This window comes from Balaenoptera physalus (genome assembly GCF_965194825.1).
Source record: "Balaenoptera physalus genome assembly, chromosome: 3".
Lineage (NCBI taxonomy): Eukaryota > Metazoa > Chordata > Mammalia > Artiodactyla > Balaenopteridae > Balaenoptera > Balaenoptera physalus.
Window position 1 is genome coordinate 58,215,531 of NC_138890.1, and position 21,201 is coordinate 58,236,731.

Genomic DNA, 21,201 nt, shown 5'->3' on the forward strand with positions numbered 1-21,201 from the left:
TGCCAGTCAAAGACAAGTGGAATCATGGGTCATTCTTAAGCTTAGGCTCCTGTCCTGATCTCCCACCTCCAGCGGGTATCACTGGGGATGCTTAAGCCACTGCTCTCTCTCATTCATTCAACAAACATTTACCAAGCACCTACAATGATAATCTAACTCACACTGTCTAAGTGATCGCCCTGGGCTAGGCACTGGGCTAGAGCTGGCATGGGCGTCTTATGCAATTCTCGCTGAACTATATGAGCGAGGGACTCCATTTTACAGATGAGGACACTGGGGCAAAGAGGCAAAGCAGGTTGCCTAAGGTGCCACAACCAGTAAGAGATACAGCAGGCTGCCGGACGGTCAGCCCTTCCTGTGTGCCGGGCTGAGCTGAGGCAATGTCCTCTTCCTGCCTTTCGGTGGATTCACTGATCTGTTCACTCTACAATCAAACCTTTATTCTTTCTATGCATTCTGCCCCTCAGCCTATCCACCCTGCCCCCTCTGGCACTGGCCCTTCTTCCTATCTACCAGCCCTCCTAGGTAGATTCTCCTGGCTCCTCCTGACGCCTTGTCACCACTCTCTCGATCTTCCCTCCACCCTGCGGCTCGCCCACTGGTTGGCCTCTTGAGCCCCGGTGCTGCTCAGAGTTCTCTGACACTCAGCTCCACAACCTTTCTCCCAGGAAGACACCCCTGACCCGCCCCCTCCCCACATGCACGACTCCACAGTGTGATCTCACTGCATACTGGGGATGCCTTTATCCCAGTGTGACATCCCATGTTATGACAGGAGGCATTTCTATTTGTCAGAATCCCCTATTAAAATGGCTTCGTGACGTTGTACTGGTGCCCATCCCTGTACACGGCACAGGATGGGGTTCCCAATAAACCTCTGTCAAACTGACCAGAACTGACTCACATGCCTTATGCATCAGGGTACAGGCAATAAAAAAAAAAAGCAGGCCTGATATTTTAACACAAGAAGGTAGACGTAACCTCACGAATATCACTCATGCTCAGAAGAGAGAAAAACAGGACAGAAATATAGTAACAAAACTACACAGGAAAGGCACACAGGTTAAATACATGACTCAGGAATCTGACCACCTGGGTTGGAGTCCCAGCTCCTCCACTTGGTAACTATGTGATCTGGAACCACTGATTTCACCTCTCTGACACTGTGTTCCATCTGTACATGGGACTAACATCTTGCAGGGTTGTGGGAGGATTAAATGAGATAATCCATGTGAAGCCTCTAAAGGAGCACATTGTTAATGTTTGGTGAATGTTATATTTATTTTTTGTTCATAATATATGGATTTGATAGTAAGAGTGAGGGAGGAAACTAGGAAGAAATAGTATTTTGAGACTATGGTACAAACCCCCAAGTTAGAAAAAAAATACAGGTGAGAATTGGCCAACCAGAGGCCCAGACTTTCAAGTTTGTAATTAGCTGCCATATCGAAAAATTAAGAAACTTCACGTTAAGAAAAAAATCCAGAGTTCTGACTTCTCTTGAGAAGCAGGAAGAGTTGGCAGCTCTGGGCTTCTACTTCCCCATGGTGATAACTGTCCGGATTTGTGTAATAACTGCTCGTTTATTATGAGCAAACACCAGCTCTCTAGCTCCCCCAGCACCCCCCCCTCCCCACGCCCTACTGCTTCTTACCTGGCCCGCTTCACAAAATAGGCATTTGAGTTTGTAACCCCTGTCATAGGTGATGCCTTCTCAATAACAGTTTATTCTTATGCACGGTTCTCCTTTGCCCAAGAATCTAGTATATCTCCCTAGTACTTCCATCGTCAAACTCAAACCTTAACTGTCGCCTCCTCAATCTGGGGACCCATCCAGCCTCACTTCCCATGACTCCCCATCACACCCCAGCTCCTCCTGGTACTGGGCTGGCACGGGCCCTCCCTCCCTTCTGCTCACCCGAAGCCCCTGCCAAAGCTTAGCTCAGGTCCAGCCACACCCCGCCCCAAGCTTCTCCCATGCTCTGCATCCTGGAGTGCCCTCCCTCCCCCAGGCTTGCACAGCGCTTGGGGCAAGAGCAACCACGATCCCAGTGCAGTCAGGGCTTCTCGGGATTTACCCCACGTGGAAATCTGCCCTTGTCCACTCGGTTCTCTCCTTTCCCCCTGCCCCTTGGGGTCCCCGTCCCTGATGGACCTATCCCTGGACTTTTGGGATTTAAAACAAAACCAGAATGGAGTGGGAGAAATAGGACAAGAGATGTGCGAGGTTGGGGGAAAAGGAAGAGAAAACCATGGCAACCCTAGGGCAGGCAGTTGAGCAGGAAGGAGAGAAGGACGGGCTGCAGCAGCAGCGGGAGAGAATGGAAGGCCAAGGACAGAAAAGGGAACTTGGCAGGTGTGTGCTTCCACGCTGCCTCCCCCTGTAGCCAGAAATACAGCCTTCGGGCCCCTCTCAGTCTTTGGTTCCCAGTGGCAATCCCATCTCCCACAGGAGAGTGGAAGCTCCGTGAGGGCGGAAACCCTACTCTTCACGCTCTTTTATATCCCTCAGAGCCCAGGGATTCCACAGGTTCATGCAGAGTGACTGACCTCAGTATCCTCAGGTGTTCTCAGGTAAGTGACCTGAAGAAGACGTTGGGCATCAAGAAGGTGGGCTCCTAGATTTCACCTCCTGGCAGAAGTGTGATGAGATCAGATAGCAACGTGGTTTTGCGTCCCAGCCAGTAACTAGGGAGATGCTCCAGACTAGAGAGCAGCGGTGCTCAAGCTACAGCCTGCAGCGCAATCACCTGGAGGGAGGGGGTGGAGCCACTTATTAAAAGAGATCACTGCCCCGCCTCCAGAGCGTCTGATGCAGCTGGTCTGGGATGGGGCCAAGAATCTGCTTTTCTAACTACTTCCCGGGTGATGCTGATGCTGCTGGACCCGGGATCACCCTCTGAGAAACCCAGCTCTAGAGTGCAGGGCTGAGGTCTAACCGAAGCCACATCACTCAGCTGCTTTATAGAAGAAAAGTAACTGTTCCCTCCCCCCGCCCTTCACTGCCGAGCAGGTCCCTCAACCTTCTGCTTCAACGCCTTCACCTGGACCATGGATGCCCATGGCAGTGTGGAGGGCGCCCCCATGTGGCACAAATGGAAAATTACCTGAACTGTAACCTGCTCGCTCTTACCCTTAATAAAGATTACTGAACAAATTTAGTTTTACCTGCTGGACAAAAGATCCTGGGGAACGTGAGATGTTCATCATTCACTAGATCTGGTCCACGTGTAGAGGAGGGGCCAAGGGTCCATTAAGGCGGGTGATGGGTCGAATACTTGGCCCAAAGTTGCCTGGGGACAGCAGAAATGATTTATTCTCATGGCTTTGGGATTTTATAGGGTGAGAAGTATTTTAGGAGAATAGTCCAAACCGAATTACTCACTAAATTCTCTGTTGGAGAAGACGCCTTTGTAACAGACGTTAGAACCGAACAATCTCAAAGCCCTGCAAACACTATACGACTAAGAAGGGACCTTAGGATGACTATGAACCATTTCCCCTCTGACTTTCCTGAAATTAGAAAGCTGGCATTATTAACTGTGATCTAGTGTAAAAACACTCTGGCACCCAGCTCGGTTACCAACTGATTCGTCGCGAGCACGCAGCTTCTCGGCTTTTCGCAGGCGTTACAACATCCTTATAGGCTTTGCTGCCACCTGCTGCTCGGGCCTGGGATGTGCAGGAGATGGTAACCAGGAAACTGTCAGCTGAGGAGGCTTCTCAGACTTCACAGTACATTAGACTCAGCTGGAGGGCTTGTTAAACCATAGATCTTTGGGCTCCACCTCCAGAGATTCTGATTCAGCTGGACTAGGATGGAGCCTGAGAATCTGCATTTCTAATAACTCCCTGGGCGATACTGATGCTGCTGGTTTGGGGCCATGCACCTGGATGGCATTTGTAGTTTTTATGTCACACATGTTCTGGACCTTGACCATTAATCAGTGTAAGTTGCAAATAAACAAGAGTCTCTAATTCAGGGTTTCTCACCTTGGGCACTATTGATATTTTGATGTGATAATTTGGTGCGTGTGTGTTTTTTGGGGGTGGGGGTTATTCTGTATGTTGTAGGATGTTTAGCAGTATCCCTGGCCTCTACCCACTAGACGGCCAGTAGCAGCCCTCTCAGGCATCACCAGACGTGACGTCCCCAGTTGAGAACCGCTGCTCTAAAAGGTGGGCAGATTTTCCTCTTTCATTTGGTAGACTGTGACGGCATCCTCTAGTATTGCCTTAAATACGTAATGCTACTGACCTATAGGAAACTTCCAGCTCTATGGGTTTAACTAACAACAGAAAAAAATAGCTTACATTTGTTGACTACCTACTCTGGACAAGGCACACTGTTAATGCTTTTTAATTACCCCCTTTAATTCCTACAACCACTCTTTTACTGATGAGCAAACTGAAGCTTCCACGGGTTAAATAACTTGTCCAAGGTCATGGTTTATACCAGCTGGATCTGGGTGGAGCAAGGGGAGTCTGGAGCTGAACCAACTACAAGAGTCCAGTAAAAATATAAAGGGAGTCACAAATACAAGCCACGTGTGTAATTTTACATTTTCTGGAAGCCACATTAAAATAGTATAAACAGTCAAATTAATTTTCATATCTTCTATTTCACCCAACATTTACATCTAAACTGTTATTTTAACATGCAACTAATATTTTTTACATTGTTGATATATTTCACATTGTTTTTTTTTTACTCAGCCTTTGAAAGCTGTGCGTCTTTTACACTCGCAGCACCTCTCAGTGTCCACCAGCCACAGGTCAGGTACTGGAGAGCCACACATGCTCCCAGCTGCCACACAGCACCACACAGGACTAGACCCTCCACCTCAGTCCAGCCACCCTCCAGCCTCCATGTGTGGAACAGCATATGTCAGTGTTACCTCAATGTCCTTCAATTTCTGCCTACAATTCAGCTATTTTATCAGATCGCTATACCTATTCATGGACCCTGCAATCTGTTCTTGGAATCTCTCTACTTATTTTAAAATGAGGGCTACAGTTTTGTGGAATTTATCAAACAGTAGATTCCTCATCTGGTGGCCAGACTGTTGACTATCATCTAATTTTAGTTCCAATAGCTTTTCCAGTGGCTGTTTTCCCACAGTCTGTGTTTGTACATGCATCATAGAGATCATTCATCTTATCTGACGCTAATCACCGAGGCACACGTTTAATCACACTCTTTTGGTTTATCTCCCAACATCTAGGAATGTTCACCCTCATTCAGGGACTCTGCCTTTCAGTAGCCTCTAGACAATGTTTCTTCCTGCAGTTCTCATGCAGTCTTTAGTAAATGTTTCTGATCTCTTAGGAAACCATTTATTCTCTAGAGAATTTTGCAATTAAACCCCTTAGTCTTAGCACATTTGTTCGTTCAAATTTTACAGGTATGAAAAGCAAGACAGACTTAAGTACTAAGGTCAACTTACACCAATTAAAAAGGAGTAATAAGAGCTCATCCTTATGAAATGCTTTCTATAAGCCATGCGCTGTGCTCAGCACTCGACACACATTTTCTTTTTTTTTTTTAAATTAATTAATTAATTTATTTTTGGCTGTGTTGGGTCTTTGTTGCTGCACGCCGGCTTTCTTTAGTTGCGGTGAGTGGGGGCTACTCTTCGTTGCGGTGCGCAGGCTTCTCACTGCGGTGGCCTCACTTGTTGTGGAGCACAGGCTCTAGGTGCGTAGGCTCAGTAGTTGTGGCACATGGGCTCAATAGTTGTGGCTCACGGGCTCTAGAGCACAGGCTCAGTAGTTGCAGCACACAGGCTTAGTTGCTCTGTCGACACACATTTTCTTATTTATTTTTCCTAATAGTCCTACCAGGTAGGTGCAACTACAATTGCATCTCGAGGTGAGGAGAGGAGGCACAGCATTTAAGAAACTTGCCCAAGGTCTCCCAGCTAGCAACTAGCAGGATGGGGAGTCGTATCAAAGTCTGTTTAATGATAGAGGTGATTGCCTCATCTCTACACTCCACTGTCTGAAAAGTGATTTGCAAATATTGCTTTTATTCCTGAGTTTGTAAGGGTGTGGTTCTGGATTACATCTCCTTCTCTTGATGGGGAAGATAAATAAATAAATAATAGCAGCATTATTGACAATGGCCAAGATATGGAAGCAACCTAAGTGTCCATCAACAGATGAATGGATAAAGAAGATGTGGTTTATATATACAAGTTAATATTACTAAGCTACAAAAAATTGGAGGGCATTATGCTAAGTGAAATAAGTCAGACAGAGAAAGACAAATACTGTATGATATCACTTATATGTGGAATCTAAAAAATACAACAAACTAGTGAGTATAACAAGAAAGAAGCAGACTCACAGATACAGAGAACAAACTACTGGCTACCAGTGGAAAGGGTGGAGAGGGGCATTGTAGGGGTGCGGAAGTAAGACAGACTCAAGGATGTATTGTACAACACGGGGAATATAGCCAATATTTTGTAATAACTGTAAATGGAGTGTAACCTTTAAAAACTGTGTAAAAATAAAAATTAAAAAATTAATGAAATATAAAATTCTTGGTGTTCTAGGGACTGCCTCTGAAGCAAGATGCCAGGACCGCTCAGGATGCAGGGCTCTTGCCTTGAACAGGGGGCTGAGACTCGGGTCTGTCAGGAGCTCAAATCAGGAGGCTCAGCAAGGTCATATCGGAACCCAGAGCCAGGAGAGCATGGGCGCCAGAGTGTGATGGGTTTAGGAGTCAGTGGGGGTGGGGATGTGGATGTGGAAGTGAGGAGGGAAGACAGTTCTCCAGGAGGAAGAGAGGGAGAGAGGGTGGGAGAAGAAGTGTGATAGGGCTCAGGGTCGGGGGTGGGGGGAGGGAGGTTATGATTTGCTTTGCAGTTTTGTTTCATTACACTTGAGCATGTTGCAATGCTGATGGTGGGGAAATTAAGATACAGGAGATCTTGGGGGGGTGGTGGATGTGAATCAGCAAGGACCCTAAAGAATCAGGACAAGGCAGGTGTTTGAAGCCCATGTGGGGGACACATGTTTGCTGGTTTGATATCAAAGCCTTCTTGCATCTGCCATCACCCCATCACTTCCCGCTGTCACTGTCTGCCAATCAACCACTGTCAAGATTCCCATGGCCGAGTAGCTTAAGAAGTGTTTATAGTCAGAAACATTTTCCTTCCACTGGACATAAGTTCCTATCCCTGTCAGTGAGGAAAGTACACAACACACGATACCAGAACACATATCCCCAGGCAGCCCCATATGCACGTGACATAGTTTGATGCAAGAGCACCGAATCTGTCTCCGCCTAAAACAGCTCTCAAGGGGTCAGCCTCAGATCCCCGAAATATTGCACCATTTGGATTACCTCCCTTAAAAATCCTGTTAAGATACAAATGGCTCAAAACAAGCAGGATAAGAGCACCCACATTCACTGCAGCTTAATTCACAATGGCCGGAAGGAAGAAGCAACCCAAGTGTCCACCAATGGATGAATGGACAAACAAAAGGTGGTATGTATGTCCATACAATGGAATAGTAGTCAGCCCTTTTTAAAAAGGAAGGACATTCTGATACATGCTACAACATGGATGAACCTTGAGGACATTATACTCCGTGAAATAAGCCAGTCACAAAACAATAAATACAGTATGATTCCATCGATATGTGCTATCTAGAGTAGTCAAATCCATAGAGACAGAAAGTAGAATGGTGGTTGCCAGGGCCTGGGGGGAGGGGGAAATGTGGAGTTGCTGTCTGCTGGGTAAGGAGTTTATTTTGGGAAGATGAAAAGAGTTCTGGAGATGGATGGCAGTGATGGCTGCTCAACAATGAGAATGTACTTAAAGCCACTGAACTGTATACTTAAAAATGGTTAAGATGGTAGCTTTATGTCATGTGTATCTTACCACAATTAAAAGAACTAATTTAAAAACGTAGCTCATTTAAAAGGGGCCACTTGATCCCTTGTTCTCATTTATTATTAGATTGGCTCAGCTTTGCTCCTCGGTAAAGGAAACTCAGCAGAGAGCAGGACATTTGAGGAGCTGGGATCTGGAAGAGCTGGTGAGAGGCAACAGTCCTGTGGCTAGTAATTCCCTGGGCTACGGGATGTGCTTTGAGAAAGGGCAGGTCTTGAGTCCCATCCTGACCTGAGAGGGACAGCCCTGTGGGGTCCTCAGTAGCAGGAGGAGAATGTGAGCCCCAGACACCTTGGGTAGCTGCTTGCGGGAGGGGAAGGGAGACAGCAGCCTCTGTGGACTTGCCAAATGGCAAGTGGCCTCCCTCTGGGGGAGTAATACTACTACACAGTTGTTATTACTATTCAGGCTCCTGTGAGTCAGCAACACTGGCTTATTTAGAAAACTCACAAGCTGGTGTAAGTGAGCCCTGACACTGCGTGTCAAAGTCAAGGGTGGGTGTGAGAGTGGTGGACCCACACCCATGACCCATGACCCTCTCAGTCTAGTGCTTTCTTTAATTCGGCCAGCACCTCCTCCACCATCAGACCCTGGGAAAGGAAGCCACTTGGCCACAGAAAGCAGCATCAGAACCCTCATCAACGAGAGAGACAGAATTGTTACACTAATATGGAAACACTAAAGGAAGGAATAAATTTCATTTCCATGCATCTCTAGCTTGAGTTCCAAGCTCAACAGACGTTATTTTTATCAAATACTTTGTATTCTGTGACATGCTTTGCCAACTTTCTATTTTTAGACACATCAGAAAAAGTCCACGTTTGATTTCTCTTCCTCCTGGCTTCTCCCTCCCCATTTGTGGGAGGGGTCGTGGTTTGGGTGGGACCCTGTCCTTTCAGTAGAAGGTAAGTGACAAGGAGATGGCAGCCATCTGAAAACTCACCCTGGTGCCAAAGCATCCTGATATGGGCTCTGCCTCCTTTGCAAAATGACATCTTGTCCTGGCTTCACCCCATCCCAGATGGCATAGCTGATGGGACAGGAAAACACACATATTTTAGAATATTTACAGCATCGTTTCTCCCTGTCCCCACTTCCTGTGAAGGAGGATTTAGCTTTGGCCCGCTAAGTTTTGGAGCCTTTCTTGTGCAGAAGGTAGGAAACTATGGGAAGGGGTTCTGAACTGTGTGGTGCTGTGACTCAGATGACTTGATGGGTTCACCGAAGCAAAGGCGGAGAATCACCTAATGGAAAAAGCAGAACAGATCAGAAGGTGAGAAGGGGGACAAGAGAGATAAGAGCCAGGGATGGGCTGAATTGGGAGGAATTAAAGAGATGAATTCTGGGGGACTGGAGTAGCTGCTGAGCTGCCATGAGGAGGATTTGGGAGAGAGATGGGAGAAGGCTTTTCAGAAATGTTGTTGGTGTTATGACTGGAATCCATCCTCCCCCTTGGCATTTTTAAGAGATTTCCGTAGAGACATAAAGTGGTTTTAAAGTTATTTGTATGAGGGCCTGGTGTTTATTCAAGGCAGCCTGGACCGCTGGAGGCTAGCATTTACTGGTAAAGGAGAGCCACCCTTCACCCCACTTCTCCCATCAACACAGACAGTAGTCCAGCTATTTCAAACTGGTATCCAGTGGGCTCGGTTTGGACCCCAGATGGATCTTGTTTGGCTCATTGAGAGTTAATTTTTTTTAACCACCATTGAAAATTGGGATTTCACATTTAAAAAGCCCACATTTCCTACTTCTCTTGAAAAAATTGGAAAATCTGGCAACATGAGACTTTCATCCCCATAAGGCAAAAATAAGCACATGCTCTCTGGTTGACCCCAGTGCCCACCACTCACATAAGGTGTGCACGTGCACAAACACCTGGACAACTTCCTACATTTATATTTCTTACCATCTGGTAACGGCAGACTAGATCATTGGGGTCTGCTTTCCTGCTGGGGACAATTAGAAAGGCTGGACAAAATAAGAATAAGATCAGCCTGAAGGCACCAAAAACTTAATAAGATCATGAAGAATTGCCAAACCAAGTTCTGGGAAAAGATGGCCATTCAGGGAGACAAGCCCAACAACTGGGGGCTCTTTCCCCCTCGGGATATTTGCTGCCTCAGGAAGAGACGACTAAGAAGCTGAGAGGTTAAGCAGCACCTAGGCAGCTCTGCATGTCTAAGGGGACACAAGTTGGGATCCAGTGCCCACCAAAGGAGCCGGGGCACTGTAACTCCCCATTTTAGACAAAGACCCTGAAGGATTGCACCTTAAGACTAGGTGAACTGAAAATAACCAGATTTTGCAGAGTCCCAACCCAGCTTCCAATGAGCTTAATTCTTCAAACTGGATTAAGGCCATATTGGCCAGACCAGATTGCTAGTATCCCCAGGTGCCTAGCAGAAGCAAACGTAAGTACAGTAAGTCCTCTACATACGAACCTTCAAGTTGCAAATTTTCAAAGATGCGAACGTGCGTTCCAGTGTCCAATCACCTAACTTAGTTCTGTTTGAGGAGGCACTGCTAGTTTTTGAGGCACAGGACGTGAACATAGAACGGTACACAAAGGTTGCAGCAGCCGTTCAGAATGCAATCCAGTGCTACTGTGTCATCTACGATGACAAAAAAAAAGAGCTACTACCCAGACATCACTGGATCGATTTTTAAAGAGGGTAGATAGAACTGAATCCAGCAAGGAACCAGAACCTGTGCCATCAACATCAGGCATGAGTGAAATTGCAGCTTGTCCTCCGTCTCCTATTGCTGATGATCCTTCAGCTCTGCCATCTCCCACCTCCTCTCCCTCCTCCAGTCAGTAACTCTTCTTGTCTGTTCAGTCGATGCCAGCCCCTGTATGCCAGCTGTTGTACTGTACTACTGTACTTTTCAAGGTACTATACTATAAGATTAAAAATGTTTATTTTTTGTGTTTGTTATATATTATTTGTGTGAAAAGTATTATAAACCTATTACAATACAGTACTATATAGCCGATTGTGTTAGTTGGGTACCTAGGCTAACTTTGTTGCACTTACAAACAAATTGGACTTACGAACGCACTCTCAGAATGGAACTTGTTCATATGTAGGGGACTTACAGTACTCTCTGGAGGAAGACAACACCATAATGTCTCACTTTACTTCTACTAACAATTTTTCACATACAATTCAGTCTGAAGGTACCCAGACACATGAGGAAACAAGACAACATGAATGAGATCCAACAGAAACAACTACAATAGAAATAATCCCAGAGAATTCCACTTTTGGAGTTATTGGACACAGACTTTGTGCAAAGGAGATAAAAGATGAGATTTAAAAATATGGCAGAGAACTGGAAGCTTAAGAAAAAGGGACAATAATGATTTGAAAAATAACCAAACAGTAATTTAGAGTTGAAAATATAATAACAAAAGTAAAGAGCTGAGTGGATGGGTTTAAAGCAGATTAGACACAGTCAAAGGGAGAAGTGATGAACTGGGAAGTCAGAAGAAAACATCAGGATGAAACATGGAGACACAAGGATGGAAAATACAGTGGAGGGAATAAGAGATATGGAAGATAGAGTGAAGATTGAAGTTCTAGAAGGAGAGGAGAGAGAGAATAGGGCAGTAGCAATAATTTGAAGAGAAAATATTTGAGAAATTGCCAAAATTGACTAAAAACAAGCCACAGATTCCAGAATCCCTGGGAACCCCAAGCAGGATAAATAAAAACTACACCTAGGTACATCATAGTAAAATATATGAAAACCAAAGACAAAGAGAAGAAAAAAATGTTAAAAGCAGCTACCATTACTTGAAAAAAGGAATAGTAAGTTAGCTTACTTCTTGACAGAAACAATGGAAGCTAGAAATTAGTAGAATTTAAATATCTTTCAAGTGCTGAAAGAAAAGAAGTGCCAACCTAGAATTCCATGCCCAGTGAAAAGAGCCTCTAATAACAAAGGTTAAATTAAAACATTTTCAGGATTCTTTACCAGCAGCAGATACTACAGCATGTTCTTTAAGGGAAAGGAAGATGATTTAATATGATAGATTACAGGTGCAGGAAAAAATGAAGAACAATGCAGAGATTAATTTGAGGAAATCCAAATGAAGTAGACTGTACAAAACAACATGGTAATGTCCACTGGGGACTTAAGAAGCTAAAATATATAACTAGTACACATAAGTAAGGAGGGAGGGGTAAATGGAACTAAAATGTTCTAAGGTCCTTGTATTACTATGGAAGAAGATAAAGATGTTAATTAACATTAGACTGTGATAAATCAAAGATACATATTGTGATCTCTAGGATAACTTCTAAAAAAATAGTAAAAAAAAGTATATAACTTGCAATGTAAGAGAGGGTAAAACAGAATATTCAGCCACTCCAAAAGCAAAAAAGAAAGGAGGATAAAAAGAACATAGAGCATGTGACAAATGGAAACATTTAATAAGATGGTAGATTTGAATCCAAATGTATCAGTAATTTCATTAAATGTAAATGAACAAAATACTTCAATTAGAAGTCAAAGAGTATTGAGCTGGATTTTAAAAATCTATATACTGTTTATAAGAAACACATCTAAAACATTAATTTTAAAATGCTGAAAGTAAAGGGTAGACAAAACATAAATATTAAGCAAAATTATATTAATATTTATAGTATATATTAATATCAGAGACAAAACATATTTTCAGGCCAAAAGCATTACTACAGCTAAAGAAGGATACATCATAATGATAAAAATTTCAATTCACAAGGAAAATAGAGTATTATAAAATTTGTATACATTTTATGATATGGCTTCAAAACATATGAAGCTAAGATGGACAAAAATCACAAGAAATGACCAGATAAATAAGTAAGGATATATAGATTGAACGTGATCAGTAAACTTGACTTTGTGGAGATATATATATATATATATATATATATATATATATATATATATATATATATATATATGTATTTTGCACCCAGCAATTATAGAATTCAGGTTCCCCAAATATTTATGACCCTCACCTCCTCACCTTCCAAGCAAATAATAGGACTAAAATTCTCCACCTCATTTTATGTTGGGTGTGGCCATAAGACTCATTTTGGCCAATGAAGTGTGAGTAGGAGTAACTGCCAGGTGCTAGTGTAACAGTAAACATCTCTCCCCTTTCCTTCCTGTAAGCAGAGGGCTGGACCTCCCTCAGTCTGGGCCCTCAGCTGAGGATGACATGGAGCAGACCTGCCCAGCCAACCTACACATGGACATGTCCATGTTGATGTATGAGAAATAGACCTTTGTTACTTTAAGTCACTAAAATTTGGAGATTATTTATAAACGTAGTATAACCTGGTCTATCCTGACTAATACAAGTAGAAAAAGAAAAGGACTGCTTTTCAGGCACAGAGGTGAGCCTGTCTTGAAAGAGTATGGTGTGACAAGTCCTGGTGAGTTCACTATGACTTAAGCTCTGGGGAGGGGGAGTGGGAACAGGGCTGTCGCAGGAAGAGCAGCTCCCAAGAAAAGCCCATGAAGACTGGCTGGAGGCAAGTTTTGAAGGACCCTGGGTTACTAATAAGGAATGGATACTGTCTTGGAAGTTTTTTGAATGTTCTCCAGAAGTTGGTGACTGGCTGAATATCGGTAGTAACTGAGAGGATGAACTGGGGAGAATCTAACTGTTATGAAAGGACGGAATTAGGTGGGGGACTTTTCCCAATGAACATGTTACACATTTTTCCCCACTTCCCAGAGGTAGCCATTTTTAAGAATTTGGTGCGACTTTCCCCAGCAATTGCATGCACAAGCACACACACACATAAACCAATTTTAAAAACAGAACTCAGATCAATCACATTTAACCTGCTATTCTGAAAATTTTTTCCAGTTAATATCTTCATGGTTATTTTCTGTGTCATCTCAAAGAAATTTGCCTCTTTCTTTTTTTATTGGCTGCTCAGTATACCATTGTATGGATGTACCAAATGATGTAGCTATTCCCCTGTTGACAGACATTTAGGTTGTTTTCACTCTTGCAATGTTGCAGCAACCATATTGTGAATCATATCCATAGATTTTTGTTTCTTTTTCTACGGACAGCAAGACCAGTTTTGCCACCATTTTAATGGTGAAAAGTTTGGGCTGGGTAACAGGAACACACCCAGGTAGGCCATTTGAGATGACAGTTTTGGTTAGGGGGTGCCTGGTATGCCTCGATTATGCCCAGAATGGTGTCTTGAACATAGTGGGTACTCAATAAGCACCTGTCGAATGAATGAATGGATGAATAGGTCCACATCCACCGTAGACACTTGGACAAGGCCTGCACTGCCCTCATCTATAACAGGCTTTCTCAACCCCAGTACTATTGACTTTAGGGCCAGCCTGGATACGTTGTTGTGGAGGGCGCTATCCTGAACACTGCAGCATGTTTAGCAGCAACCCTTGCCTCTACCCGCTAGATGCCGTGAGCACAACCCCAGTTGCAGCAACCAAAAATTTCTCCAGAAATTACCAAATGTTCCCTGGGGAAAATTTGGTCCCAGTGATTTTTTTTAATATGGACTGTATTTGTGTAAGGGCAAAGGCCCTTTCTAAAAACAACTGACTCTGCAAAAGTTGATCCTATTCCCCAATCCTCCCACATTAAAATGGCCTTTCTTCCTGGGTTTTCACAGTCCTTTCATAGAGATTGCTGAATACCTTTTTCTGGCTTCAGACCTTATACCTAACATCTCCACCATGAGTTAGGTCAATCTTTGTAACATACAATCTTCATTATACATTCTCTCATCACTGAATACCCCTCCTTGGAAGTACTTATCAAATGTGAATTTTTACATTTATTTGAGAAAGTACTAAATTAATCTGTTTCCCCTCACTCAATTCCCTAGAGGGACTCATAAGTAAGAATTTGTTATGTCACATGTCAGTTTTTGCTCACCATTTTTATATCTAGTGCCCAAAACAATGCCTGACAGATAGCAGATGCTCAGTGGGTGTTGGCTGGATGGGTGGAAAGATGGAGGGATGGATGGATGGTTGGATAGATAAGAGCCTATTATCAGTCAACAAGGGCCACTCCTAGGCTGCAATAGTCTGTCTTCACCCATTTTTGCCCTAGTGCCTTCTAAAACAATTTTGAAAAATAATGTTACTTATACTCACATTTAAAAACTGATGTTAAATGTTCACCACTAAGTTCATATGGATTCAAGATAATAACTTCCAGCATACTGTAAATACTGGAATTAAAAAATTAAGCTGTGGGCTTCCCTGGTGGCGCAGCAGTTGAGAATCTGCCTGCCAATGCAGGGGACACAGGTTCGAGCCCTGGTCTGGGAAGATCCCACATGCCGCGTAGCGGCTGGGCCCGTGAGCCACAATTACTGAGCCTGTGCGTCTGGAGCCTGTGCTCCGCAACAAGAGAGGCCGCGATAGTGAGAGGCCCGCGCACCGCCATGAAGAGTGGCCCCCGCTTGCCGCAACTAGAGAAAGCCCTCGCACAGAAACAAAGACCCAACACAGCCAAAAATAAATAAATTAATAAAAAAAAATTAAGCTGTGACAATATTCTTTAAATGTACCTATTAATCTGTTTTTGTTTTTTTTTTTTAATTTATGGCTGTGTTGGGTCTTCGTTTCTGTGCGAGGGCTTTCTCCAGTTGCGGCAAGCGGGGGCCACTCCTCACCGCGGTGCGCAGGCCTCTCACTATCGTGGCCCCTCCTGTTGTGGAGCACAGGCTCCAGACGCACAGGCTCAGCAGCTGTGGCTCACAGGCCCAGCCGCTCCGCGGCATGTGGGATCTTCCCAGACCAGGGCCCGAACCCGTGTCCCCTGCATTGGCAGGCAGACTCTCAACCACTGCGCCACCAGGGAAGCCCTAATCTGTTATTTTTATTTCTAATATTCTCTACAACTTTCACGGTATTCTCCCTCAAACTCAAGGGATGGAAGAGACAAAGTTGTTAAATTAAAAACTGCCTTAATTAGTTATTAAGGGAAGTTGAATTAAATTTTTAAAGGAAGCTTCCAGTTTGAGAACCTGGACCTGGAAATTTTTACATTCAGGGATATGGCTCCTTAGTAAGATTTTTGAAGAGTGAGGGGTATGCTTTCCAGTAAAGGTAGGATTATTATGAACACAGACATGTTCTCAGGCAAATCAGTTTTAGGAAAAGGTACCTAAAGAAACTGGGAACCTGGAAATTGGTTCTCTAAAAATAATCCCTGGTGTGCCCACTGGAAAGTCTTGAAGACCACCATCCTAGGGGTAATGCATGCTAGTGGCCAGCAGAGGGCAGTGTTGGACAAGCTATTGGGCTCCATCTCCCTGGCTCTCCCTCAAGGTAGCAGACAGAAAGGGCAATTCACCTTGGATGCAGTGGGGACCACAGTCTGGGCGGCCCCACCCAGTCCTCTCTGGTGTGTGTGTGTTTGCACAGTGAATTATTCATAAGAAACTGGCTCCACGGAGAATGGAGGCCACAGAGTCTCCATCCTGTACCTAGAATCAGGGCCTGGGACTGTAAACAGATGAAAACCTTATTCTTTTTCCCCTTCAGAACTGAGTTTGGGAAAAGAAATTGAGGATTGAAGTCATGGGTCTGAATCTAATGTGAGGTTTCTGTTATTCTTCTTATAAAATGAAAACAACAGTGAAATCTCAATAATTTATAGCTTCAGGAGACAGGGAGCAAAGTGACCGAAAGTTCCTGCCCTTCAGTCAGACGATGGGGGCTGGGATCTCTCTCCTTGGCAAGCTCACCTTCCCCAGCCTCTGCCTCTCTGGCTGTCAGATCGGAACAGGATTACCTTCCCCACAGAGCTGTTGCGAGGATAAATGAGACAACGCGAGAAAAGAGCTCAGCATGAAAACGGCATTTAGCAAGGTCTCAAGAAATAACAGTGGTGATGGCGAAGATGATGATATGGAATTGGCATTTTGTCAGGCATGAGGGTTTCAAAGCTTCCCATTCAGGTCTGAAGAGGAAGAACCAGAGGCGAAAACCCAAGCTTTTTAAATATTTTAAGTTTTACAAGCCTAGGAATTAGAAGCAGAAACAGCCAGGGGAAACAGCCAGAATCAGTGTGATTGAGTGTTAGAGACTCACTCCTCCACATCGCTCACAAGTGCCTTCCAGGGGTGGGATCCCACCCAGTGCTGGTAAGAGGGTCTCTGTGTCTACAGCAGTGTGTAGACGACGGCCAGATGCGTGTTGACTGTAGGACATGCCCACCAGCCTCAGAAATAAAAGCTGTGACTTTGTTCGTTAGATTGATCTTCTGTGAAACCTCAAAGGGTGGGGACGAACTGGTTAAAATAAAGTTAGTAATTTGGACTAATAGCTCAGATATATTAAAACTAAGGTTCAGAGCAAGCCCCCCTACCCCCGCTTCTGCCTTATACCCAGAAAGGTAACAGGGACTAGTTCAGAGAGAGGCACGGAGACAACTTGGATGAGATAACTGCCCTTTCACCTGGCAGCTGTCCAGCCCCCAAATAGCTTTTGTGTTTGGTCCAAAAATAAGATCACATGAGAGGGGGAGAAATAAATACACAAGTGCTTGTCCTTGGGCTTTCTGTGGGTACACCAGCCGCACTGGTAGGGACCCCATGAGGGTGGCCTTACAACGCACGCCCCAGGCTCCCCAAGGCTGGGGAGACCACCTGGACCAGGGCAGGTGTGGCGTGTGGTGTGCACACAGCCCTTCTCTGGGGGCTCCCTGAGCTCCATACACATCAGAGAGGGAGCAGGAGAGAGAGAACAAGCAGCTCCAACAGCCTGGACTCCAGGGGAATAAGGGCATTGCCTCCTTTGGTGAAGGCCACTCCCTTCTGATGCAGGATGGGAGCTCCCTTCCTCCCGCGGTGGCCTGCCTGCAGCGGTCCTGGTAGGACAGTGTGGATGCCGTAGGCTGCACAGCTGCCATCACCCCAGAAAGAAAGTGCCCCAGAGCCAAAGTACAGAGGTGAGTGCATCCGTTTCTCCAAGGGGCTCCGATTGCTGTGGACTTTCCGCTTGGCTTCAGGCTCGCGCTCTGCATGAACGCTCCCCCCCCACCCCCTCCCCGCCTTCTCCCTGATCTGAGTCGGTGGCAGGCTTGAGGCTGTGTGATGGATGCTAGACTAAAGCATTCCTGTACTCCCTTCTCTCATTCGGAGGCCAGCTTGCTTCCCGAAAGAACTGGGTGAGTCGAATTCTTAGCAGGGAAGCAGGAAAGGGTTTCTACAAAGTGAATTATCTTTGCTGAGATCCAAGAAGACATTTCCCAGAAAATCATTAGACAAATCCCATTGCAGTAATGCTAATGCTTCGTTTTTTCAAAGCTCTGCATCGAATAGGAAATAAATAAAAGGATGCCAGCTGATTCCCTGTAATTGGGCAAAAGGGAGAAAATACAAATGGCATCTGCAGAGCTTCCTTTCCCCTCACCCCCCTTCCCCATCTCTTCCTGACGACTTTGGAACCCTGCAACATATACTTAACAGATCCAAGAACTCTCTTTGGCTGAGAAGAAGAAGAATAAAATCAAGGGTTTGGGGAGAATCGCTCTGTAAGCAGAGTCAAGGGGTAAAGAAGAATGACATTTTGCAGAGTTTTGGGTTCTCCTTCTAACATCTCTGCCACCCGAGGAGGTGACATGTACCTGTGCCTCTTGAGGGTACGGATAGGTGTCCCCATCGCTTGCACACGCATACCGTTATTCCTTGACACACACCACCCCTCGGCTCAGGACCACAAATATCTATGCTAAGGGTAAGCCAACAGAACACTGCTGGGAACAAGATAACTCCTTGAATAAGTCAAGATTCTTCTAGTGACAATGGACTGAAATCCAGTTTGAAGAGACTTAGACAAAAAAAAACAAAACAAGGGGAAAATGTTTTCCTCATGTACCTGAAACAGCCAGGGTTTTGATATGGTGGGATCCAGGTACCCAGATGATGTTATCGTGAATCTGTCTCTCTCCATTTCTTGCTTTGAATCCCTGTGTCATTCTACTCCCAGGAAGACTCACTCATCCTGGTGGTAAGATGGCTGTCAGCAGCTGGGGGCTGACGTCCTACTGGCCCAGCCATCCTACAAGAATAGGTGTTTCCCTTTCCCAACAGTTCTAGCTAGAGTCTCAGGGTCACATTTCACTGAACCAACGTGGGTATTGTGCCATCCCTGCCATGGGGGTGTAGTCATCCCCACCCAAAACCACATGGCCTGAAAGCAATGAAAGGCTGGGTTCCCAAAGACAATCAAGGGGGCTGCATGCAGGATGGCCAAGGTCATTGGTTGTCACTTTGCACTGCTTTTTTTGTGATCGTCTAGATTAAGAGCCAAAGGTCCTCCAACATAACCCCTCTTCTTTCCTCCCTCTTACACTCCACAAAAATGTATGCGTGACAGAAAGTCTCATAGAAAGGATAATCACTAGTAGAACAGGGGACTAAAAGACCCCGTGGTATGTCATCCCTAGAGACCCGAGAGTGGGAAAGACACCAGAAGGCTTGTCTCTGGCTCAGTCTCCAGACTACCCACCATGCCCAGACCCCCTGGGCCCCCAACCTGCTTGTGCTCCCACGGGCCTCCCCTTCCCTTCACCCACCCTTGCCCACTTCTTCCTCCCTCTGCTCTGCTGATGTGAACCCATCTTGCCTTTCAAGGGCCAGACTCTGTGCTGCCTCCCCTCCGAGGCCGCATCTGGCCCACCCAGCCTTTTCTGTTCGCACCAAACTGGGACAGCGTTGCCCCTCGGCATTGCAGTCCACTGTTTACCTGTTGTTTAAGAACTGCATGTATCTTAGTTTCTCTCCCAGCTTGAATTTTACATTCCTGGGGAAAATTAAGTTTCATCCCCAGCCCTCCCTGTGGTGTCTAACACGCATTAGGTGCTTCCAACCAATAAAAATAAATAAAAATAAAAACAGCCTCCCTAAATAGCTTAGAGAGGACGGCTAGATTACTTGAGATCCTTAATTCTGATTGTATAAGTAATATAATAACTATGACAAACACCGATGGAGCTCTGAATGTATACTGGAGCCCCTAACAGGCATCATCTCAGGTAATCCTCACAGTGACCCTACGAGGTAAATACCACTATTATCCCCCATTTAACAGATGGGGAAACTGAGTCTCAGAGAACTTAAGTCACTTGTCCTAGATCAGAGAGCTAGTAAGTGGCAGCCTGGGAGTTAGAACCCAGGCAAGCCTACCATCTCCTTTCCTATTAGATTCCTCAGTTACACGTTCATCAGTGGTACTTTCTGCTGCCTGATTTGAAAGAGCGAGGGGCACAGGTGATTGGTCAGAGAGCAGGAGGAAGTTCAGATATTTTAGGCCCCTCCTCTGCCTCCAGGGCTCCCAGTGCCTCTACAGGAGGTTCGCCCAGGGATGAGGGGTCACACCCCTACCCCAGAGCCAACAAGAAGGTCAGGGGCAAGGGAATTTCACAAAAGGAGGTACCTCTGGGGCTCTGCAGAGAGCGAAGTGCTTTTTTGATTAAATGAGTTCTTAGATTAGAATGGTCTTTGGGGAAACGTTAGCTGGAGGGTGGGCTTTAGAATTTGTCTGCCCGTCTGGCTGCCCATCACTACGCATGGCCTTGTCCTTTCTCCTGCCCCCTGAACAGGGTGACCAGGCCAGAGGCCTCCCTCAGACGGCAGCTTGCAGGATTTGGAAAGCAACCAAATTCACCCAATTCAGATCTCAAAGGAAACCCAAATCTTAAGTAAACGGTATTTTTTTTTTTATAACGTCTGTGCCTCTGCATCCAGCCACTGGCCTCTTGGCTGATGCCATCACCTGTGGTGCTGGGAGCCCTTGGTCTGAGGGTATCTTGTTTCTCTGATGCACATGAACCCTCTCCTGTGGGTTAGCACCTTCTCAAGAGCAGATCCTATTGGGTTTATGCCATTAATCCTCACAGTATCCCTGAGAGGCTCAGAGAGCTGGCATCCCCACGAGTGAGGCACAGTGAGATGAAAACACATCCCCAGTTACACAGAAACAGGGAGGGGCCCAGACTCCGGGTAGCGGGCCTCTGAGGTCTTTAGGATCCAAGCCTGCTTGCTTCCCCACGCGGTCATGATAGAACAAAACTAAAACCAAAAGAATTAAATAGGCTAAGTAATATGCTTTGGGTAAATATTTAAGAGAAAAACCACCGCTAGATCCAAGAGAAATAAAAACAAATATTCACACAAAAACTTGTATACAACACAAATGTTCCAGCACCATTACTCATGATATCTAAACAGAGGAAATAAGCCAAATGTCCATTAATTGATGAACAAATAAAATATGGCATACC

General features: G+C 45.2%; 2 protein-coding genes across 3 annotated transcripts in view; one reads left to right on the top strand and one right to left on the bottom strand.

Annotated features, from left to right (window-relative positions):
* The window catches only part of LOC309657189 (uncharacterized protein), a 357,540-nt gene that overhangs the window by 46,462 nt on the left and 289,877 nt on the right, over positions 1–21,201 (bottom strand). Inside the window, exons 9-10 of the mRNA XM_082454336.1 lie at positions 3,169–8,937; positions 2,551–2,750 (exon numbers count right to left, since the gene is read on the bottom strand). The gene's annotated coding sequence lies outside the window, so the exon portion shown is untranslated. The remainder of the gene's footprint in view (positions 1–2,550; positions 2,751–3,168; positions 8,938–21,201) is intronic.
* The window catches only part of FGF1 (fibroblast growth factor 1), a 102,602-nt gene continuing 98,850 nt past the window's right edge, over positions 17,450–21,201 (top strand). For both annotated transcript variants that reach the window (XM_082454322.1, XM_082454321.1), the window contains exon 1: positions 17,450–17,865. The gene's annotated coding sequence lies outside the window, so the exon portion shown is untranslated. The remainder of the gene's footprint in view (positions 17,866–21,201) is intronic.